Source organism: Camelus bactrianus, chromosome 23 (assembly GCF_048773025.1).
Source record: "Camelus bactrianus isolate YW-2024 breed Bactrian camel chromosome 23, ASM4877302v1, whole genome shotgun sequence".
In the NCBI taxonomy this organism is placed as follows: Eukaryota; Metazoa; Chordata; class Mammalia; order Artiodactyla; family Camelidae; genus Camelus; species Camelus bactrianus.
The window spans coordinates 14,945,483-14,968,936 of NC_133561.1; the positions used below are offsets into that span (position 1 = coordinate 14,945,483).

Below are 23,454 nucleotides of genomic sequence, written 5' to 3' on the forward strand. Positions count from 1 at the left end.
TTAATGGCACTGGGCTACATCTTGCTGCACACTGAGGCAATGCTCATCTCCAGACTGTGACTGTCCGGGGGTGAAAGAACCTTCTCTCTGGACAGCCCTTCTCTTTTTTCCCCTCTGCTTCCAGTGTCGATGCACCTCTCTTCTGAATTAATGTATTTCTTTAGACATGTTAATACAGGCAGTCAAATCATAGCCAAGTGGCCAGGAATATTCTGCCTCCAAGTTCTCGCCTCTATTTTGCGGTGACTTTACATTTTAATTCTGAGGATACTTTCCCCCAAGACTTTTAAGTCATTGATGGTTATGTTATTGTAACTTCTAAGGACTGGTAACATATTTCACTGTCAAGAAGGCTACTAATGTTTCACTGTTGTTCCAGTCAGTTACATATTGTAGACTCTGAATTCTGTGAAATCAGGGACTATGTTGTTGCTTTTGTTCGCTGTCTTCTATTCAGTGTCTATCACAGTTATGTGCATATAGTAGATCTTCAGATATTTTGACTGAAGTCATCCTCTTATCTCATTGGAAAGCAGATTATGTAGTGTTTAAAAGCATGGCTTTTGAGTTAGAAAAACCTGGATTTGAATCCCATCCCTGTCACTTACTAACCATGTTGTTCCACTTCTCTTCCCAGACCCAGTCTCCTCATCTGTGCAATGGGGTCATTGCTCCTACCTAATGGGGGTTGTGATGAGGACTGAGTGGAATAAAGCAGGTGAAGTACTCAGCACACAGTAAGTGCCCAGTCAATGTTCACTATTGCCATTTCTACCTTATTTTTGATTGATGTTACTACCATTTGCTCAGTCTTTCAAAAACCCAGTCTGGCTGTGAAGTAAGAATTTTTCCTATTTGTAAAGCATTCAACAAGTGTTAATGACTCGAGCGTATTTCTTCAGTTCTGTCCTCTTATTCTGTGTCTGAACCCATGTCTTTCTTAAGTATTATCACTTTTTGTTTTCAGTTAACACCTAAAAGCCATCCACTTCACAAATATATTTTCATCTTCTCATCATTTGTTGTTCCTGATCATTGTATTATTGTTCTTTCAAATCACAATGAGTGATTAATTGGTCATTTAAAAATATTTGGCATCAATAAAGCAAGTTATACCCTCCCTAATCCAAATTCCCTAGTAATGTATTGCAATGTAGATCCCATTACAACTCAAATATTTTTTAAAGCAAAACTTCTGTTTTACTTATTTTTAGGAATGTGTATTATCTAACTTCTAGTATAATGGGGAAGATGTTCTAGTCCTTCACAAAACATTTTCCTCATAAGGTGTTTTGGCTGCATTAAAAGAGAGCGGTAAGAAGATAATTCTGCAACGTGCTTTTCTGAAAGGCTTAGAAACCCTTGTAAGACTGGGATGTACTCCAGAGTAGGGATCTTGTTTTCCACTTACCTTTGTCCACTGTCTGACATATAGTACAGTCTTAACTGTTGACTGAATGACTACATTGATGAGTGAATTAGCTATAATGTTTTGTTTGTTTATAACTTTTTATTTGGATATCAATTTAAACTTAAAGAAGAGTTATAAAATTAGTATGAGGAAACCCTATATGCTGCTTACCCAGATTTACTGATGATTTTCTAACTTAAAACGTGCTTATATATGTATAATGTTTTTCTGAACCATCTGAGAAAAAGTTGCCAACATGGTGCCCCTTTACCCCTGAATTCTTCAGTGTACAGTTCCTAAGAACATTCGCTTATATAAAATACAGTACAGTTATCAAAACCAGGACATTTTGATTATATAGCCTCGATATAATACTGTTTTCTGATTTGTAGTCCATATTCAGCTTTTCCAAACTTGCCTCAGTGGTATCTTTTATAGCCTTTTTTCCCTCAGTCTGGTATTTATTCCAGGATCAAACATTCCATTTACACTTGACCCTTGGATAACATGGGCTTGAACTACATGTGTCCACTTCCGCATGGGTATTTTTCAGTAGTCAGTGCTACAGTACTGCTCTGTCTATGACTGATGCCGAGGGACCACAGGCAGGGAGGGCCAGCTGTTAGTTATATGCATATTAGCCCCTGTGTTGTTCAAACATCAGTTGTAATTTCCATGTCTCATTAGCTTTCGTTAATCTGAAACAGTTACATAGCCTTTGTTTTCCTTTCTTGACCTTAACCTATTTTAAAGAGTAGAGCTCAATTATGTTGCAGAATCTCAGTTTGGGTTTGTCTAATGTGTCCAAACTGAGGGCAGTTTTGGTGGAAAAACCATAGAAGGGAGGTTGTGCCCTTCTCAGGACATCTTATCAGGCAGCCCATGACATCAGTTTCTACAAATATTACTGATTTGTCACTCGGCTAAATTCTATCCATCAGATTCCTCCACTGTAAAATTACTGTTCTTCCTTTGTAATTGATATGTAATTTGTAGGAAGGTCTTTTGAAACTGTAAATATCTTGTCCTTCCTCAAACTTTGACTCAATAGATGTAGCACCCATCATTCCATTCTTCCACATTTATTACTTGGCATTCAACTCTAAGGAAGAACTTCCTTTTCTTCTTTATTTTTAATTTATGTTATTTCAAACTCATAGACTCTTACTTTATTCAAGGAGTTATATTGCATTACTGTCATTAATTATTTTGATGCTGGAATTAGTCCAGATTTGGCCAGTGAGAGCTCCTACAAACTGCTCCTCTGTCCTTTTGATATGTCTTTATCATTCTTTGGGAATTTCTCACTTTCTGGTACAACAAGATGTTCTAGGTGCTCTGTGTGCTTTCCTTGCCCCAGTTCTGGACTCACTCTTTTTCTTAGGTGCCCTGGTGCCTTTTACTGGAGAATGGTATTTTAAAGCCAAGATGTGGGTTATTGGTGTGCTCATTGCTACTAACGTGTCATTGGTTCTAGACCATCTCAAGTCTCAGATCTCTCAGACTGAGCTAGGGAATATGTGTATGTATACTATGTCTAAATTAAAGTTCTGTATCTAAGAGTTCATATTAATTACTCCATTGAAATCCAGCACCCCAGGATTCATTCTAGTCCCTCTCCATGTTCATAACTCCCACCTCCAACAATGAGAAACTTAGCTCTGTGATATTGTTTTGTATTCCCAGTGTCTTATCCAAGCCTTGTCATTAAATGATAAATACACGTTTTAAGTATCTGAGTAAATGAATGAGTAAATGAAATAGTTATTATGTCATCTTTGTACATCCTCATGGCTGTGATCAACGCTTGGCATGAGGCAGATGATTAAAACTTTCTTGAACAAACAGTTCTCTTCTCTCCAGTATCTTCATTTTTCACTTTCAAACTAGATGAGATATGACTCCATAAGAGTACCCTTATTTTCTACCATTTACAGCATGAATCCAGATAAATTATTCAATGAATCTGAGCAGTCAATCCTTTTTCTAGTAAGAAGTCATAAAGAAAAATAAAATTTCTGTATAGGAAAAATAGTTCCTTTCTTTTTTATTTAAAAAAAAGAAAAACCCTCGAATGTGGGCAGCACCATTGAGAAGGTTTCAGCATTTCTAATTACAAAAACTGTAGCTTGCAGAGTTTGTCTGGCATATATTTTACATTTGTCAGCTCTGGCGATGTGAAATATGTTCTTCATCTGAATTCTCTTCCTATACCCCGTGCCGTCAGGCAAAAAGAATGTCCATCTCACTGCTGCTTGTCATTAAGCTGCTATAAACAAGAATGCTTGAAGATAACTTATGAGCCAGTGACTGAAAATTTCTGATAACCTTAAGACTCATTGCCAAATTATATTATTAACTCTGTGAGTAATCTGGGGGAAAAACAGTAGGGTTTCATTTACCTATGCCCTCAAAGGTTTTAGATTAAAATTTTAGGACAGCTATGAATGATGTTACCTCTTGAAGTGGATTTTTTTTTTTCTCCTTAAACCTCAGGAAATGTGGTCTATTTTTCTCTCTGATGTAATTAAAACTAACAACTCCTTGCTCATAAACTCTAAGTTTATCCCTAGAAACTTGCTTAAAACTACTCTCTTCTATTTTTGCTTTTTCTATTTAACTAAAGTACGTTAAAGATAGCATGTGCATTGTAACTTCTAGTATATAATTCGCAGTGTATAATTCCTCATGTCATTCTGCCACAAAAGTGGGAAAGAAACAAGGGGTTTAGTTTTATATTCAGGATGACTTTTCCACAAGATTGGCTGAGGATTATTTTTGTTTTAAAGATGTTTTTCTCCAGCATAGCTTCTTTAACCCCTTATGGAAACATTTATTTAAAACTTTGTCCCCCACGCATGTAAGGGGGAATTGCCGGAGTCTGCTTCTTTTAAAGTGAATAGAAAAATCAAGACATTTAAAGCACTTCAGTCTGGAAAGCCTTTCATAAAAAAAAACTTTATAGCAGTTTACATAAACAGTCTTCTTTCCCAAGATTAAATTTTTGAGGGCAAAGTTTTAAAGGTTCTATGGATTCATCTCTTCTTTTTTTTTTTTTCTCATAATCATGTTTTTATTTCAGTCTAAAGGTTTCCTTTTATTTTCCCATCCAGTTTTATTGGGATATAATTGACATACAGCACTGTGTAAGTTTAAGGTGTACAGCATAATGCTTTGACTTACATGCATCATGAAATGATTACAAAAATAAGTTTAGTAGACATGCATTATCTCATATGAAAATTTTTTTTTCCTTGTGGTGAGAGCCCTTAGGATTTACTCTCTTAATTTTCATATATAACATACAGCATTGCTAATTATATTAATCAGGTTGTACTTAACATCCCTACTACTTTTTTATTTTATAACTGGAAGTTTGTACCTTTTGACCACTGTCGTACACTTCTCCCTCCTCCAACCTTCCTCCTTACCACTGGTAACCAAAATCTGATCTTTTTTTTCTATGAGTTTCTTTGTTTTGGAGGTATAATTGACCTACAACCCTCTAAATTTTTGATGCACAATATAGTGACTCGATATTTCTGTACATTACAGAATGATCATCACAAGTCTAATTATCATTTGTCACCATACAAAGATATTACGTGATTATTGACTTATATTCTTTACACTGTACATTTCATACCCATGACCCACTTATTTTGTAACTGGAAGTTTGTATCTCTTAATCTCCCTCACCTATTTCTCTCACCCCATACCTCTCTTCTCTGGCAAACACCTGTTTGTTCTCTGTATCTATGACTGTTTCTGTTTAGTTACTTTGTTCACTTATTTTGTTTTTTAGATTCCACATGTAAGTGAAATCATACAGTATTTATCTTTCTTGGACTTATTTCACTTAGCATAATGCACTCTAGGTCCAACTATGTTGTTGCAAAAGGCAAGATTTCATTTTTTATGGCTGAGTAATATTCTACTGTGTATATATATACCACTTCTTTATCCATCATCTGTCAGTAGGCACTTAGGTTGCTTCCTTATCTTGGCTATTGTAAATACTGCTTCCACGAACATAGCGATGCGTATATCTTATCAAATGAGTGTTTTCATGTTCTTCAGGTAAGTACCCAGGAGTGGAATTGCTGGATTGTATGGTAGTTCTGTTTTTAATCTTTGAGCAATCTCCATACTGTTTTTCATAGAGGCTGCACAAATTTACATTCTCACCAATAGTGCATGAGGGTTTCCTTTTCTCCACATCCTCACCAACACTTGTTATGTGTTGCCTTTTTATAATAGCCATTCTAATAGATGTGAGGTGATATCTCACTGTGGTTTTAATTTGCATTTCCCTAAGGATTAGTGATATTGAGCATCTTTTCATGCACCTGTTAGCCATCTATGTGTCTGATTTGAAGAAATGTCTATTAAGGTCTTCTGCACATTTTAAAATTAGGTTGTTTGTTTTGTGGATGGTGAGTTGTATGAGTTCTTTGTGTATTTTGGATACTAACCCCTTGTCAGATATGTTGCTTCTCCCATTTGGTAGGTGACCTTTTCATTTTGTTGATAGTTTCCTTCACTTTGCAAAAGTTTTTTAGTTTGATATAGTCCCAACTGCTTATTTTTTATTTGTTTCCTTTTTCTGAGGTGACATATCCAAAAAAAAAAAATATTTCTAAGGCCTATGTCAAAGAGCATATTGCCTGTGTTTTCTTCCAGAAGTTTTATGGTTTTATGTCTTATATTTAAGTCTTAAATCCACTTTGAGTTTATTTCTTGTATATGGTGTGAGAAAGTAGTCCAGTTTGATTCTTTTGAACATAGTTGTCGTGTTTTACTAACACTATTTTTTTAAGTCTTTTCACCATTGTATATTCTTGCCTCTTTTGTCATAGATTAGTTGCCTATACAAGTGTGGGTTCATTTCTAGACCCTCTTTTCCATTGATCTATGTGTCTCTTTTTGTGGCAGTACCGTTGCTATTTTGAGTACCGTAGCTTTGCAGCATAGTTTGAAATCTGGGAGCCTAGTACCTCCAGCTTTATTCTTCTTTCTCACTATCATTTTAGCTATTCAGTGTCTTTTATGAGTTCATTCAAATTTTAGAATTATTTGTTTTAGTAGTGTGAACTATGCCATTGGCATTTTGATAGGGGTTGCACTGTATCGGTAGACTGCCTTGGTTAGTATGGTCATTTTGACAATATTAATGCTTCCAATCCTTGAGCACAGTGTATCTTTCCAGTTGTTAGTGTCACCTTTAATTTCTTTCATCGGTGTCTAAGAGTTTTCTGAGTACAGGTCTTTTACCTCAGATTGATTCGTAGGTATTTTATTCTTTTCGGTGCAGCTGTAAATGGGATTGTTTTCTTAATTTCTCTTTCTGATAGTTTGTTGTTAGTGCATAGAAACACAACAGATTTTTGTATATTAGTTTTGTATCCTGCAGCTTTACTAAATTCATTGATGAGGTTTAGTAGTTTTTTGGTGGCATTTCTAAGATTTTCTATGTTTAGCATCATGTTATCTGAAAACAGTGACCATTTTACTTCTTCTTTCCCAATTTAGATTCTTTTTATTGATTTATTTTTTGTCTGATTACCATGGCTAGGACTTCCAATACTATGTTAACTAAATGTGGTGAGAGTGGGCATCCTTGTCTTGTTCCTGATTTTAGAGGAAATGCTTTTAGCTTTTCACCACTGAGTATGATATTAGCTGTGGGCTTATCATATATGGCCTTTATTATGTTGATTTTATCACAAATGGATGTTGAATTTTGTCAAAAGCTTTATCTGTATCTTTTAAGATGATCATATGATTTTTAGTCTTCAATTTGTTAATGTGGTGTATCCCATTGATTTGCGGATACTGAACCATTCTTGCATCTCTCCAGCCTATCTTGTTGCTCCTTCTTTATATCTTTAGTTGTAGAAGATCTTTTCTGCTAGTCTTCATGTTTTTCTCATCAGTAGTTGCTCTGTAAATAGTCGTACTTTTGTTGTGCCTGTGTGGAGAAGGTGAGCTCAGTGTCTTCCTACTCAGCCATCTTGGCCACTCCTCTGGATTTATATCTTTTAAGTATAGGCATATAAAGCTAAAATCCTAAAATTGTTGCTTAAAAAGGTACTTTGGGGTGGGTGGTGTTGTCATGTCACAGATTCCTTGCTGCCTGTTTTGGTTATCTTTAAATAGCTCCAGCATCAGCCTAGTGTTAATAATTTTTATATAGCTTAGTGTTAATGACTTTCATTCCACACATGTACACAATATTAACTATTAAAGGCTGCTATACTTGGCATATTTCCAAAAATGTCTGCACTTTTTAGCCAAAGTTATGTTTTTATTTTCTCTTCGAATTTTTACTTGAGGGCTCTTTCTCCGATTTTTGTTTGTTTTGTCTGGAGCAAATAGCATTTTCTCTCCTTCACTGTCTTTATTCTCCCTTCATCTTTTTTCTGTGGCTTCTTTTATTTTCACTTCTTTATTTTACAGGAGAATGTAACCTCAGAAATATGATCAGTGCATGGTATTCTTGAGATAGTTTTGTATTTCCTTCTTCTGTACATGTTTTTAGCTCTTTTTTTTTTTTTAATTTTGGGGTTAGGTAATTAGGTTTATTTATTTACTTTTGAACCCAGGACTTCATGCATGTTAAGCATGCACTCTGCCACTGAGCTATACCCTTCCTTTGTGCATGTTTTTAAAGTGAGCAAAAGATCAAGCAAATTAAAACCCAGGCATATCTTAATATCACTTATGAGCTAAAGGTAATTACAGATATTAAATTACTCATTGCCATCCCTTTCCTATAAACTTGCAGTTTCCTAAGCTTTTTTGCCAGTTGAAGTGAAAACTAATATTTTTTGTACTTTAAGAGTGCTGCAGAATATTTGCAAAAAAATGATATATGAATATTTTAAAAGCTATACCTTAAAATTTAACTGAAGGAAGTTGAAGGCAAGGACCAGTTTGAATTAGAAAACAGTCTAAGGTGCAGAACCGTAGACTGATACCGTCTTAGCAATGGGACTAGCCCAGGGTGGCCACGTTTCTTTTTCATAGCTATATCCCGAATACAAAGCACAGCGTCTGCCTGGAATAGTGTAGATGCTTGGTAAAGATTTGCTGAGTGAATGAATGAACCTTAAAAGTTTTGGGGTTACTTTTTAATTTTACAGATGAAAAAACTTCATCTAGAAACTGAATGGCTCAGGCAGAAACAGAACCCAAGTTTCCTGATGGCCACTCAACACTTACTACACTTTTAAAAGAAATTAATTTTATTTTTTAAGATGTGTAGTAGTGGGATCCAAGCCAAGCATATATAATAATACGAGATTTTTAGGCATACTGCTTCAATGAATTGGCCATTATGGTTGTGATTAGCATATGATTTGTCAGTAAATATGTAATTATAATGTTCTTGTAGAGATACATAAACTTTGCTTTCTTGTTTAGTTAATTTTTTTTTCTTTCTTTTTTTTTTTGTTTTTTTTTAGTACTGTTTGTACCGTTAATTTGTAAGTAAATCCCTTGTGGAAGTTATACAGCAGTTCCTTTAGTAAACTCTTTCTGGGCTCTCATAAAGTCTGCATTCATTGAACAATATTGTATCATTGACTTTAGCGTGAAGAAACTAGAAATTACCTAGTTCAAGCAATGAATTATTTAGAGGAGGAAATGGACCTCCATGTAGTTAAGTAACTCAGTGTCACATCAGTGGTTCACAGCAAAGCTAGAAGCAGAGCCTGAGTTTTATGGTTCCCTGTCCAGTATATCTTTATTGTAAATGATAAACTTCTAACTACCATATAATATAAGAAGTCAGGGTCTTTTGGTGCAGATTTATCTAGGCAATGATATATGTTAAAAGATGGAACACTGATGGGTAACCTTACATGTAAAACTGATTTCAAAAGGAAACTTCTCTCTCCTCCCTGGTGCTCAAGCTGGTGTGTTGATTGCAGAGGGAGAACTAAAGGGAAAGGAGAATCTTTTGGTGTTAAGTTTGGAGCAGACATTTGGAAAGAGTCTGTACATCTCTCACATCTATCAAGAGGAGCGAGAATGATTATGAGGGGAATAAATTATGGTATGTCTGTAGTGTGTCGTATTTTTGTAGCTATTAAAAAGACTCGGTTAGCTGTGTGTCTACTGATCAGTGGCACAGCTGTGATCATAGTGAGAAAGGCATGTTGCAGTGGGATATGTAATATCTCATCAAAACTAAAGTAATACCCTACAAACGTATGTGATGTTTACATCTATTTGAATGTACGTGGAAGACTAACCAAGCTGTTAGCATTAATCATCTTACGGAGTCGGATTTGGTGGAAGAATACTTAACTGTTTTTCATTTATTGTTATATTGTTTAATTTGCTACAAGAAGCACCTAATACTTTTGTTATTAAAGAGCTCTAATAAACAGAAATGAAAATCAATCTATAGTTTTTCTTATTTATGATTTTTAGATGAATTTATAATAGTGAAGTTAGGAGAATTTCCTACAGAAGAAGATTATGGATTATCTGGCTACTGAATGGCTAAACTCTGGTAGTTTCTAATACACTGCAATACTCCAGTAATAACGTATATACGGAAACATCTTGAAGGTAATTTTTAGATATGCTTTCCCTAAGATCAAACTTTTCTAAAGTTCATATTCTTGATTCACATAATGTTAAGCATTCTTCATCTTAGTTTATTTTAGAAATCTATTTCATTTAGCAGTGAACTGAGTAAATTAGTACATTCACCAATGAAAGATGACTATCATTTCCACGTGAAACCAAGCTAACAAATTCTCATAATGCCCCTGATTTAATCAAGGCTTGAACCTTCCTTTTGCCAAAAAAATGTATATGTAGTGTAATTAATGTTTTTATTTAAAAAGAGAACAAAATAAACTCTTTGCATTTTGTAAATTTTCATCAAGTTCTAAGGTTCTGAGCCTTCAATAACTCTGAATAAGTGTAAATGCCCTTGTAATTTTCCAGCATTAGAGATGCCTCAGGTCCTAAGAGATTGTTTGTTTGTTTTAAATCAGAGGTACTAATAAAAGAAAAATATTTTTGAATGTAAATATTTACCAGGAATCTGTTAGTCATAGGGTTCTTGTAACACTAACAAAGCTGTTCTTCACATAAAATTTAAAAACTAGTCAATTTAAAAACTATAAGAAAAATACCAGTAACAGTTTGAGTGTATTTGGGATGGAGGAAACAAAATACTAACCCTTTTCCTGCTGGTTAAAGTCTGTGTGTCATAATGAGTTGATCTTGTACCAAGCTTTTATGTTTTCAGTAAAGTAGCTCTGAATTAATGTCTTTAAAAGACCATGAGATTGTAACCTAGAACTGATTCAAGCACTGCAGTTTAATGAGGGAATGCTTTCTCTCTGAGGAGCTAGTAAGGCATGCGGAAACCATGGGCATCTGATCTAAAAGCTTGTGATAACTTTACGGATTAGTTGATTCAGACTACGAAGGAACAAAATAAATTATACATGATGAAACAATTACAAAGAAAACTGGAGAATCGTATCTTATCCTTGATCTTTTCTACATTTTGAGAGATGTTACTTATTACAGGCATCTAAATTTGCATAGTTTAGTTTTATAAATTATAAATTTGCATAGTTTCCTTTTCAAATGAAACATTAAAGTTAAGCCTTCATGAACTCTGACCATCTCTTGTACCTGCTATTATTAATAACTCCAAGTGAAAATTAGATAATTATCAGGTCCAAAGAAAGCATTAGTTTACTAATTTTGTAGAGAGGGAAAGGCAAAGATAGAAAATGAGAGCAATTTCCGGGTTTGTGATGGGGTGGGGCTAGTGGGTCATTGAGCTGGGACCTTTCCATTCTTAAATTTAAATTTTTAATATTATCCCCAATTAAGGTCATAATATACTATCATATGTGTTTTGTCTCTGTCTTAAAAACATTAAACTATAAAATATACTATAAATTATTTTAACTCTATTTTGGCTTTGTTTTTCTTTTCCCATAGACTCGGAGCCTAAAGAGATTTTAAATAGCCAGAGCCTCTCTTAACCTCGTAGAGGGGCAAAGAGTATTTTAGATAGGAAATAACATCAGAAAACATTTATTAGGTGCTTTTTGTCATGAATGAAAATTAAAAGAGTTCTCGATCTTACTGTTGCATTTTGAGATACGTACGTGATTCTAAGGTTTACCTGGAAGAAAAAATATGTGAAAAACAGCCAGGAAGATTTTGAAAAGGAGAATAATGAAGGGAAACTTGATCTGTCAAGTAACAAAATGGGATAATAATAATATTTACCTCTTAGGGTTGTCATGAAAATGAAATGGTATTATTTCTTTAAAATTCCCAGAACAGTGCCTGACACAGAACAAATGTTTCATAAATTTTAAACTGCTATTCTTACTTCCCTGATTTGGATATTGATTTTATTTCATAAACATTAATTGCTTGCTGTGTTTGTACGGGGAGAGGTGTGGCTGATCAGTCATGGTGGAGGAAGAAAAGAACAAGGCTCGGCTTCTGGAGTTTATAATGTGATACATCTTTAATCCTTACTAAGTAGATTAAAATGCAAGTAGCGTACCAACACTTTGGTGAGCAGTTTTGTGTTTTCTGTGCACAAATCCTTTTTACCAACAATTTCACTTCTTAATGAAATACGCTGAAGATATTCCTGCGTACAGGAGACATGCATAAAATAGTTCTTTGCAGCACTCTCTGTAATTGTAAGATATCAAAACACCAAAAAGAAGAGTAATGTCTTCATACTGTTAATCAGTTAGAAAGAATGAAATAGAGCTGTGTATGAACATGAATCTCTAAACCAACACTGAGTGAAAATGTTGCAGAAAGAAATGATATGATAATATTTATATGAAGTTTGAAAACACACAAAATAGTACATGTATTACTTATTGATACATGCGTAGTAGAAGTGTGAGCTACGCATGGAAAGGAAACCTCGAATGCATGATAGAGGTTGCCTCTTTGGAGGGAAGAAAGGGAAAAGTAGCCCAAGACGTTCCACAGGGACTCCATCCTGCTTGTAATATTTTCATTTAAAAAAAAAAAGGCACATAAGTCAATATGTTAGAATTTTTATAAAGCTAGGAAGCAAGTGCATGGATATTCATTATATTAATCTTTTTATTTATCCTAAGTTTGAAATATTTCACGTGCATGCAAATTAAGATAGATTTGAGCAGATTTTCTAAAAGGGGCAAGAAGAGAGGGAAGGAACTTGGCCTCTGGAGTCAGAGAGGCTGGGGCTTGTCCTCTCTGCCTCCTGGTGCCTCTGTGGCCTCGGGCAAGTTGCTTTCTCTCTCGTAGATTGTTACTGCATCTATGACATGAGGATAATAATTTCTTGATCCCAGTTCGTTGTGAGGAATAAATAACATACCTAAAACGGCTTTTTTAGTTCTTGAGATGCAGAAATGCCAAGCACTGGGAACAAAATATGAACAACAGCAGGCATTGTGCCCGCCCTTACATAACTATAGATCTACTGGGGGAAATAAATGATCAATTAACCACCCAAACACATGTAAGTGGTACCTGTGATCTGTGTCTTAAAGGACAAGTGCAAGGTACTGCTTCTAATAGGGAGTATTATGGACTGAGTATTTTTGCCCACTCCCCCATGCCCCCAAATACCTGTGTTGAAACCCTAATTACCAGTGAGATGCTATTTGGAGATGGGGCCTGTGGGGGAGAATTAGGTCTTGAGAGTGGAGCCCTTGTGATGGGATTAATGTTCTCTCAAGAAGAGACACAGGAAAGTTTACTTCCCCTCCCCCGCCTGCCATGTGAGGAACCAGGAAGAGGGGCTCTTACCAGAACCCAGCCATGCTGACACCCTGATCTTAGACTTCAGCTTCCGGATCTGTGATAGGTCAATGTTATTTAAGCCACCAGGTCCATGGTATTCTTGTTATAGCAGCCAAACTGGCTAGGACAGGGGGATTTGAACTAGTTGGGAAAGTCATGAGGGGCTTCCCGGAGAAGTGCCTTAGAGCTGGGCCTTGCAGGAAAAGAGCAGAGGCTTCAGTGAAGGAGGGAGGGTAGAGTGGTCCAACCTGAGGGAGCAGCCTGGACTGTTGTAGGAGGGAGCACAGCCATCAGGACTGGAAAGGAGGCCAGTGGTATGGAGTGGAGGGTCCCGGGGGAGGGCAGGTGCAGGGTAATGCTGAAGAAGTAGGAAGGCCAGATCTGCAGAGCTCTGTAGCCCCCGTTGGGTAATTTGGGGTTTGAGAAAGCATGTGGAAGACGCTGACCACTAAGCAAGAGTTTCTTAAAATTAGGATGAACAGAAGAAATGCTTGAAGGACAGTTTGGAAACAACTTTAAACAATGGGGCATTGTTAGGGTGTACTAGACAATGGTCTGCTGAGCTGGCCCAGAGCAATCAGAGCTCGTGTTGATGGCCTTTTAAAGAAGACAAGAGTGAGGAAGCACAAGTTGCATCCACAAACCAGTGGGTGTTTGTTTTAACTGTTGTGCAGTTGGAGTGTTGGTCACCCAGTGATCCTTGCTTGCCAATAATTGCTCACCTTAATGGTCATCTTCTTTAAATATGATAGAATCCTTTGTTGTACAGATTCTAAGTTTACATTGTTTTACTCAAACACAGAGTTAGAGCCAAAAATAGTGAACCAATACGAAGAAATTTAACAGTATTCTAAATAGATTCCATTGGGTGTAACCACTGTTACCAAAATGACCAATGAATACTCCTTAACCCCCTCTTCAAATGAAGTGCTTAATACATTAATGTCTTAAGTGTTTTCCATACATTAATGAATTAAACAAATACTTGTTGAGAGTTTACTGTGTCCAAGGCACCACGCTGCGTGACACACGGCAGGTGATTGGTAAATGAGTTTGTTGACGTATTCCTTCTGACTCTGAAAGATCACTCCCCTCCCTTCCCCTGCTATGGAGCTGCTCCCCTTAGCTTCTGAGGCATTTTCATGTCACCTCCGGCAATGAAGGGGTGACCAGAAATTGGATGAGAGAAGGAGAGAGGATGAGAGCTTGTCTTCCAAAATAAGTTAAAAAAAGGGAAAAAAAATCACATTCCTCATTGGTCACGTTTAGAGAGTGCTAAGGAATCAACTTATTATGAAAACTGGTAAGTAAAGGGAAAGAAAGAATCAAGGACTTAAAAGTTTAAAAAAATAGAGAAATATGAAGATAAACAGGTTTTAATGACTGCATCAAATTCTGCTATAGGGGTGGACTTTAATTTATTTAACTAGCTCTGCTAGATAATTTGTTTCTTTTCTCTTTCTCCTCTTCCTTCTCTTTTTCTTCTTTTTTTCCTTCCCTAAATAAAGAATAGTACAACAAATATCCTTGTATATATTATTGTGATGAACTTTTAGGTGAGTCATATGGTAAACTGTGGCAATGGGATTTCTAGGTTAAAGGGTATTTTTAAAATGTGTATTTTAAAAATATTAATAACAATTACCGTGTTTGTCCTCCAGAAACGTAGCCCAGGTTACATTACCTCCCACAGGCATAACAGGGTACATTTCCCCTCACCTCTGCCAGTGTGAGGTCTCAGCAAACTTAAATTTAGCCTGTGTGATAAGTAAAGATAGCATCTGAATGCTTTGACTTGAATGTAATTTGGTTATGAGTAAGTTAATTTTAATTTATTATTATTATTAATTTTTGGCAACTTGTTCACATTTTTTGGACTGTACTTTTTAATATTAATTTCTAACCAGAAGTCCTTAGCTTTAATGCTTTGGTAGGTTCCAACGTGCTTCGTGGCTTCGATTATGCTCACAGACGTTTGGCTTTATAAGGAGGCACCGTGGGTGTTCTAGAAGGGTCTTGAGGGGAGGAGATGTGCTCTGTGATGAGCTTTATGGAGAATCATATACTACTGTCAGCGTAGGTGCCCTCTGTGGGGGGTAGGGATCATAATGATCAGCAACAACACTTTATACATAAAGCATTTCTGGAAACTGTAAAGTCATATGGAAATATGATGTGTTACGTTGCTTGTAAGTTTACTTACTTTGAAAGCAAAATCTTCAAATGTTCTGTTTAATTCTCAAAAGATCTTTAAGGGAGCTTCTGTAATCTTAAAAAATTAATTTCAGGAGACCTGAGCGCTGCCCTTCAGTATACTAGCAGCACAGTTTCATGTGTAAGGAGAGGCTAAGCGCAAATACTTGCTTTTAGGGTATAAACAGAAGCAGCATTTTAATTAATGTATGTTTATTTGGCAGCTTAGTTTTTTTATTTTTTCTTCTCTTCATTTGAGTAGTTAAAGACTCGGCCCTTTGGTAAACTAGGGGCTCTAACAGTTTTGCCCTATATTAAAGCTGACTCTCACAGGAGGACTTTTGAAGACTTAGTTGTCTTAACTGTACTTGTTAGTGTAACATTTGTTTTAAAAACAGAATTATTTAATATCTTAAGTGCCCATCTATTCTCTGGCAATGACACCAGGCTCAGTTGTTTAAGACCTCAATGATATATTTTCACTTTTCCATTTCCTTGGCCATGTAAAATATGTTGAAGTGCTTTAAACCCAAACAAGCACATTTGATGCCTATTTATCACACTTGAGTATGTTTAGAAATGGTTGTTAAAAAGCGAAGAGTAACTGTTGGTGAAGGAGGTGGTAATGATGAAATGAGTGAACTGTGTTCTGTTTATTTATTTATTTATTTTAGTAACCTCATGTGATAGCACGTGATGACGTGAGGGACTGAAGACATTTTTGAAAATATATAAGGAATATCTGTATATTATAGAATTTTCAGTTTCTGTAAAATGTACTTGTCTACATTTTTGCCGATAGGGTATAAAGAATGTATTTTAAACGTAAAGTCATTTTTTAGAACTTAAAACTTATGAACAAAAGAAGAAGGCTAAAAAGCAAGCTAGTTGCATCAAAAATGACAAGATTGATATCCATGAAATATAAATTATTAAAAAATACAGATTGGTAAGAAAAAGACAGTAAAATCTTAACAGACAAAAAGTCAGTTCACAAAAAAAGGACATATATGTCACTAGCCTATATTAGAAAAGATTTAGTTTCTTTAGTAATCAAAGAAATGTACATTTAAAATAAGATACTGTTTTCACCTAGTAAGTGTGACTTTCCTGAGTGTGGAGAGAGAAGACCACATGTAACTTGGTGGATAGTCATCCTAAAATATAGTGTCTAGAAGAGTTCTAGAAAAATGTTATGTATAGGAAAATTGGTTTTAACTTGTTTGAGAAAGCTGGGAGGCCTACTATATCCTGCTAAAGCAGAACTTGTCCATATCCTTTAGAGCTGCTGATAAAGAAACATTTCAGTTCACATTAAAGGATTTTAATAAAGGAACAAGATGTGGACACAAGTGCTTTTATTTTTTCTTTCTCCTTGCATTTCTCTTTACAGTGTTGAGGTGAGAGACATGTTTACAGCTACTCCATAATGGATTTATTGATAAAAGACTGTTGGCATTAGGGACAATTCAAAGTTGTAAAATTAGCTACATAATATTTTCAGTTGTTGTGCTTGAAGGTTTTCATGAGTCATTTATGCCTTTAGTTTTGGTTTAAAGGAAAAATACTGCTTTGATGATCTTTAATTCTAGATTTTGTAAGGGACACAAAAGATATTCTTATTTTTAAAAGAGTGAGCTGGAACAAATTTTTGAGTATTTCATATGCATTTATGTGCATTTATGTATCCAACATGTACACATAAAATAAGACTATTGTACCAAATTAAAACATTATGATGGCAGTTAATAAGAATGGACCAATAAAAGGGAAATTTTGAGGTGGGGAGAATTATGGACTGTAATTTTAATGATTAACACTTAGAGAAAAGGAGTTTTTTTGTTTCTCTAGAATTGGAATTTTGACAAATCTTTAAAGGAAATGCTGTATGAACATACAAGGAATGATCTAATTTCTATCTGAAATTGACATGGAGAAGTTTCACATTTTCTTAATTTTTTTCCATTATGGTCTATTTGCCATATGTATTCATGTGAGATAATCAAGAGTAAAATACTTGTACATTGCAAATAATTTTATATAAAATATACATTGCAAGTAAAAAAATAATTTTTTAATGATTTTTGTCTCATCTTCTAAGATTTAACCTCTAATTTTAATTCCTCCTTGAAAGCGTGTGAATTTTTCTTTACTTCTAGAGGGCTAGTCCATCATCCGCACTACAAAGGAGCAGTTTCTCATTCTATTTTAGTAATCTGGGAATGGCAAATATTTAGAAGAACTCCAATACAATGGCAGAAGGAGAAGGAAATTGAAGTTTGTTCGGATCTTCTCTTGTCTGCACTAGATTTAAAAGTATCTTTGTCCAGAGAGGGAAGAAGAAGTATTGAAAATTTTCAGGTTAATGTAAAAGGACTAAATTTTTCTCTTCGTAATTTATGAATGAATAGAGAAAAATATTCTCTGTGTTTACTTTGTTTCAGTTTTAAAACTTCCTATATGTTTTACTTTTGGGCCATGTCTCATTTCTCTGACTTGGTTTTCTAAGGAATTTGACAGAACAAATAATTTTATGATGGAATTATATGAATTTGTTATCTTCTTATTATAGGTTAAATCTACTTTAAATAAATGATGATAATAATCTTAAACATCAGAATAATGTATCTGTATGAATATTTAGAAATTAATATAGTGGAAACATTTAAAAATATTATAGAAGCTAAAAAAAGATAAATTTTTACAAAGAAGATTTTCAGAAAGAATGCTGAAGTCTATCACATGTAAAACTTTGGTGAAATATGTAAGATTATGATTGGACCAGGCTTAGAATATATATATAAATATAGAAAAAAATATATAAATATAGAATATAGATATATAAATATAGAAAAAGTATATCTCCAAATAGCAAAGAAACTTATGAAATAGTACCATGACTGAAAGGAATACCAATTAAAATAAGGGAGAAGAATAATTTCATGTCTTTCAAACTAACATTTTTTGTTTTTTAAAGATGATAAGGCCTGGTATTTGTCACGTTGTAGGGTGTAGAGTGCAATTTGACAATGCAATTTAAGCCCTGTAAATATGTTCATAGCCTCTGACCCAGTGATTCCAAGCATGAAAATTTATCCCAAGAAAATAATTTAAAAGACAATAAAGGGGAAAGCAGAAACCACCAAGGGTGTACGTATGTACAAAGTTTTTAATAGAAACATTCCTTTTTTTCTAGTTTCCACATTTTCCAAAATAAAGATCACACATTATTTATAGAAAGACTACACAAGAGTTACAAGAAGTAGTTGCATAGGCATAAGCATACACAGGTTTGTTAATTATACACATATGATTGTGAGTGTGCTTGCAAAAGGTTTATCGGAAGTATATACAAGACTCTGGAAGTGTACAGTGTGTAGTGTTACAATTCTATACTTAAATAAGGAAAATTGGCAATATACTACATTTCCTTACAAGTGGACAAAATGCAAAACACATCCTCTGTACTAAGATGGAGGGCAGTCACACTTTATAAGATGAAAGGGGCTCTGAATGTAAAGAAAGCTACCAGACTGACAGCTCTTTAAAGACAAGAACCCATCTTGACTTACTGATCTTCGTAGAGTACCTGTCAACTGGGAAGTTGGCTCTCAGCAAATGATTACTGTTGGGATCTGTTATTTTTTAATTTCTCAAAATCCTGGTTGCTAATTAGGTTCCCAAACTCCTGCTGGGTGACTGCATCAGAGTCACTTGGGTTATTTTAAAGATACAAATTCCTGGGTCTTCCTCCTCTGAAATCCTTATTCATTCACTTAGGCCCAGGGACTTTTTTTTAAACTTTCAATTTTGAAATAATTAAAAACCTTCAGAAAATTTACAGAGAGTTCCTGTGGACCCTTCACTAAATGTGTTACTATTTATATTCAGTTTAGGATTTTTATTTATTTGTTTATTTGTTTTGTGGTTATGTGAAATGTCATGGTTCTGAGTCAGAGCAGTACAAAAAGGTGTACTCAGAGAAGTGTGAAACTATATTTTAAAAGTCCTCCAGATGATTCTGATATTCAATTGTTTTCAGAACCACTGGTCTAGTTTAAGAGCTTTGAAGTTAGAACTGAATTTAAATCCACTCTCTTCTCAGGTATGTAATGGGGGTAAGTTACTTTCCCTCTCTGAGCTCTGATTCCTACTTCTAAGGATTGTGAGAATAAAAAATATATATATGAAATGTTTATGACAATGCCTGCAAAGGATGGGAGCCCACATAATAGTTGTATTTATTCTCTCATACATCCATTTAGCAAATGTTAATTGCATTGCTACTGTTTCCTGAGTCACTGTACTATTTCTCAGTGATACAAGATAACTAAGCCATGGTTCATGCCCTTGAGTAGTTCACATTTTAGAGGGCTCAAAGCAGTTTTTCAGAAAATACAATGATTATTTCTTACATTGATGTGCAATGGGGCTAAGGCAATAATTAAGTCATGCTTTTATGGAAGCTGTCTCTGGAAAACCTAATGAATGCAGGCTGTGTATGTATCTCTCTGGTGAACTATCATGGTTAAAAAAAAATCTGGAGACACAGATAGCTATGTATCTCTGACTCTGAAATACAAGTCATTTCAAGGTTTTAAAAATGTATAAATACTAGACAATTTGAAGTTGAATTTGCTAGTGAGTGCCTGTGGACAGGTGACAAGTGTTCTTAGATACTAGAACATTCAAGTGATATATATGTCACTTGTTATAGAACAGGGTTTTTTATTTTGTTTATTATTTTTTTACAACACTTCCTCTATGACTTTTTAAATTCAAACTTAAACTTTTTTTTTACTTCCAGTTTAATTGTGGTATAATTGACATACAACACTGTCTAACTTTAAGGTGTACAGCATATATGATTTGACTTACGTGCATCATGAAGTGATTGCCACAATAAGTTTAGTGAACATTGCATGTTAACATAAATAACATATTTTTTATGTAAAGTAACTGTATTTCCTAAAATAAAAAAATGAGAGTAGTGGCATTGTTGTACATTGTTTACAAATCTCTTTAAGTTGTGGCTTAATAGAAGACAGCTGGGTTTTCCTATCTGCTTTTACACTCAGTCTGTTGCAATATTGCACGTCCTGTAGCCTATAGAAAACTCCATTGGACACTCGTGAGAGGTTAAGAGTGAGAAAGGCACCTAATGACTTGATATTGTTTCATGAAAATAGTTTTGATCTTATAGATCCCCTGAAATGGTCTCTGGGACCCTGAGGTGTTGCCCTGCTTCCTAAGCCTAGGAAGGAGTTGCTGGGGCTGTCCAGGAGCTCCAAAAGGCTCAGTCTACTTCTCGGAAGAGGTTTGGCAGGGGCATAATTTGGGGCTGCTTTTGGGGTGCAGCCAGCCCCTCTATTTTATTCTCCCTGATTATGTCATATTTGCAGTCTCAAATTAAGCACCCATATCTCACAAGCTCCTATGTTGTGTCTGCTAAGTACAGTAAAGGTGATCTTTTCTAAGTTGGCTGAAAAAATGCATAGGATTTGCTCAGTTTTTAGTTTTTCTGCTATAAGTTTTCATGTTACTACTTTCTGTTAGTAAACATTAAATGGCAAGACAAACAAACAGTTATATTATCATTAATTTAAGACCTTGAGATGATCATATAAAATTTATAAGCTTGTTTCTCATTTTGATATATGGCTCTTGGTTGAGTTTTGTTAAAAAAATAAATACACAGAAATATTGTCTGCTATGAAATTATTCCTAATTCATGACAGCATTAAAAACATCTTTTATGGCATGACAGTTCATGAAGAGCATCATGATTTTTCAGTTCTCTGCCATGTGAAGAAGTTTGAAAGCCCTTGTAGAGGGCAACTTGGAAGGAGATGTATAGGCTTAAACCAATGTATTTATCTTTTTGGAGGGGGAGAGGGTAATTAGATTTTATTTATTTATTTTTTTAATGGAGGTACTGGGGATTGATCCTAGGATCTTGTGCATGCTAAGCATGCACTCTGCCACTGAGCTATACCCTCCTCCCTTAAACCAGTGTATTTAATATTAACATATAGAGTCCCACCATTTCCAGTATGGGGAGATGAAGGGATGAAGGAAAAGATTTTTCAGTGATACCTCTCCAACTCAGATAACAGAGCTGATGCACAAATTCCTGTTATGTTTCTCCTGTACGTTTTTCTGGTGCTGATGATCAAGAGAGCTAGCTGGGCTGTGGAAAATCTGAATGGTGAGTGGGGAGAGATCACCTGAGACAGGGAGCAGAGCAACATCCTGAGGTGTGTTAGGTAACAGTCCGGAGGATAGAAGGGGCTGCCACCCCCGTTAGTTTGCACTTGTTTTGTGTGCTATCAGAATCAGGTACTACCTGCATTCACGAAATGTTTATTGAGTACTTACTATGTGCTTTAACATTACATTGAAAAAGTCAACACAGCCCCCAAACTTATTTTCAAACAAAGCTCCACTGACTCTAAGAAGACAAAGTTTAGATCTCTTTGGTAAATAATACCTGCATTTCTTCCTTAAGGAGGATTAACTTAGTATTGGAGGCAACTGAGCACAAATGTGGCTGGCTGGGGGCCAGTTCTTTGAAGTTCCTTAACTTGCATGGACTAACCCTGTCAATTCCAAAGGTATAGGAAGCTGTAGTGTACTTTGATGTCAGAACTGTTTTGAGAGACCATCTTATGTTGCGTTCCTTTGAAGCAGAGTGACTCAAGGCAATCTTTGCTTACATAGGGCCAATCATTTGACCTAGAAAGCCTAGAAAGAAAAATCCTTTGCCAAAAAGGGAGTTGAAAAATAGCTGCAAGTGATTTGAAACATCATGTTTACTTAAAGAGTTTCCAGAGAGATCATTTGGAGTTAATCTGGTTTACCTAAAGGCAGAGAATTAGTTGTTCAAAATGATTCCTTATGGGAATTAACAGTGCGATGTAATGCGTCTCTTAGAATTCTTTGGGCACCAGCATGTTCAACTGCAGGCATTTCTGGGTAGGGCCAGTTTACTGATAAATGCACAACTACACAGAAGCACAAAGTGTGTAGTTAAGATATTTTAAAAAGCCAGCTAAAAAGGACTTTGGGAAGAAATCATCACAGAAGTTGAAGTTTCAGTTTCAGAGGTACCAGGTTATCAGGTTTCTTCTCTGATGTCAGGTTAATGGGAAATTGGAAACTGAAAGCTGGTATGTATTACCCTCCTACACCTTAAAATATTGCTTGTTAAGACAGGCACATTTTTTAAATACTTGTTTGAATACCTGAAATGCAAGCCCTTATTTTCTTGCCTGCTTGTCATCCTTTTGATTGGCTGCTCTTCTGATCATAGCCAGAACATCTGGACATTTTTCATGCAGCTGAGATTAAAAGAAACTTGTCAAGGTATCTTATTCTCCATTACTCTTAAATTCATTGTATAAAATTCTTGTTAGTTTCAGGTATCATAGTTTCCTGAACCAGATAATTATTTATAAATGTCACATTGGTTTTGTTTTTAATATTTTCATTTTTGAAATAATGATGTCTTTGAGAATGGGAACAGAGCTTTTGTCCTAATTTAGCAGGTTGGAATGGGGTTTGGAGGTCATAATAGCAGAGACATGACATGGCTGACCCATTATCATTTGATTGTTTAGTCACTAATCTGAGTTACTGATCCTGGGTTCAAACTGGGACACTTCTGAGTCCTTGGCTACTACAAATTTCTAGAATATTGACTATGGAACTTTAGGGAGTTCACAGTTTTGGGTAGATTTGCAAAGTGGGTCTGCCTGACTGTTAGGAACAAGCTGGCATTTCATACCACTTGTTTCATTTCAGATCATTTCTAGAAGATGGTTTGGCTTTATAGAGTTACCCCAAATAGTCACAACATGGCCCTACTTGAATTTCCTCCATTCACTTCTAAGTGATGGGTGTGCAATGGAGAGACAGGCCCACCAATAATTTTTAATTTTAGACATACTAGCCAATCATAATAAGCATCACATGTGAAAGGCTGGCTGCTACTATATGTGAATGAGATGAAGCAGATCTCTACCTACAAATATATATAATAT

General features: G+C 35.2%; 1 protein-coding gene across 4 annotated transcripts in view; it reads left to right on the forward strand.

The window, feature by feature from the left end:
* The window catches only part of DISP1 (dispatched RND transporter family member 1), a 200,118-nt gene that overhangs the window by 83,786 nt on the left and 92,878 nt on the right, over nucleotides 1–23,454 (forward strand). For all 4 annotated transcript variants that reach the window (XM_074351659.1, XM_045509488.2, XM_010973982.3 and 1 more), the window contains one exon: nucleotides 638–737. The gene's annotated coding sequence lies outside the window, so the exon portion shown is untranslated. The remainder of the gene's footprint in view (nucleotides 1–637; nucleotides 738–23,454) is intronic.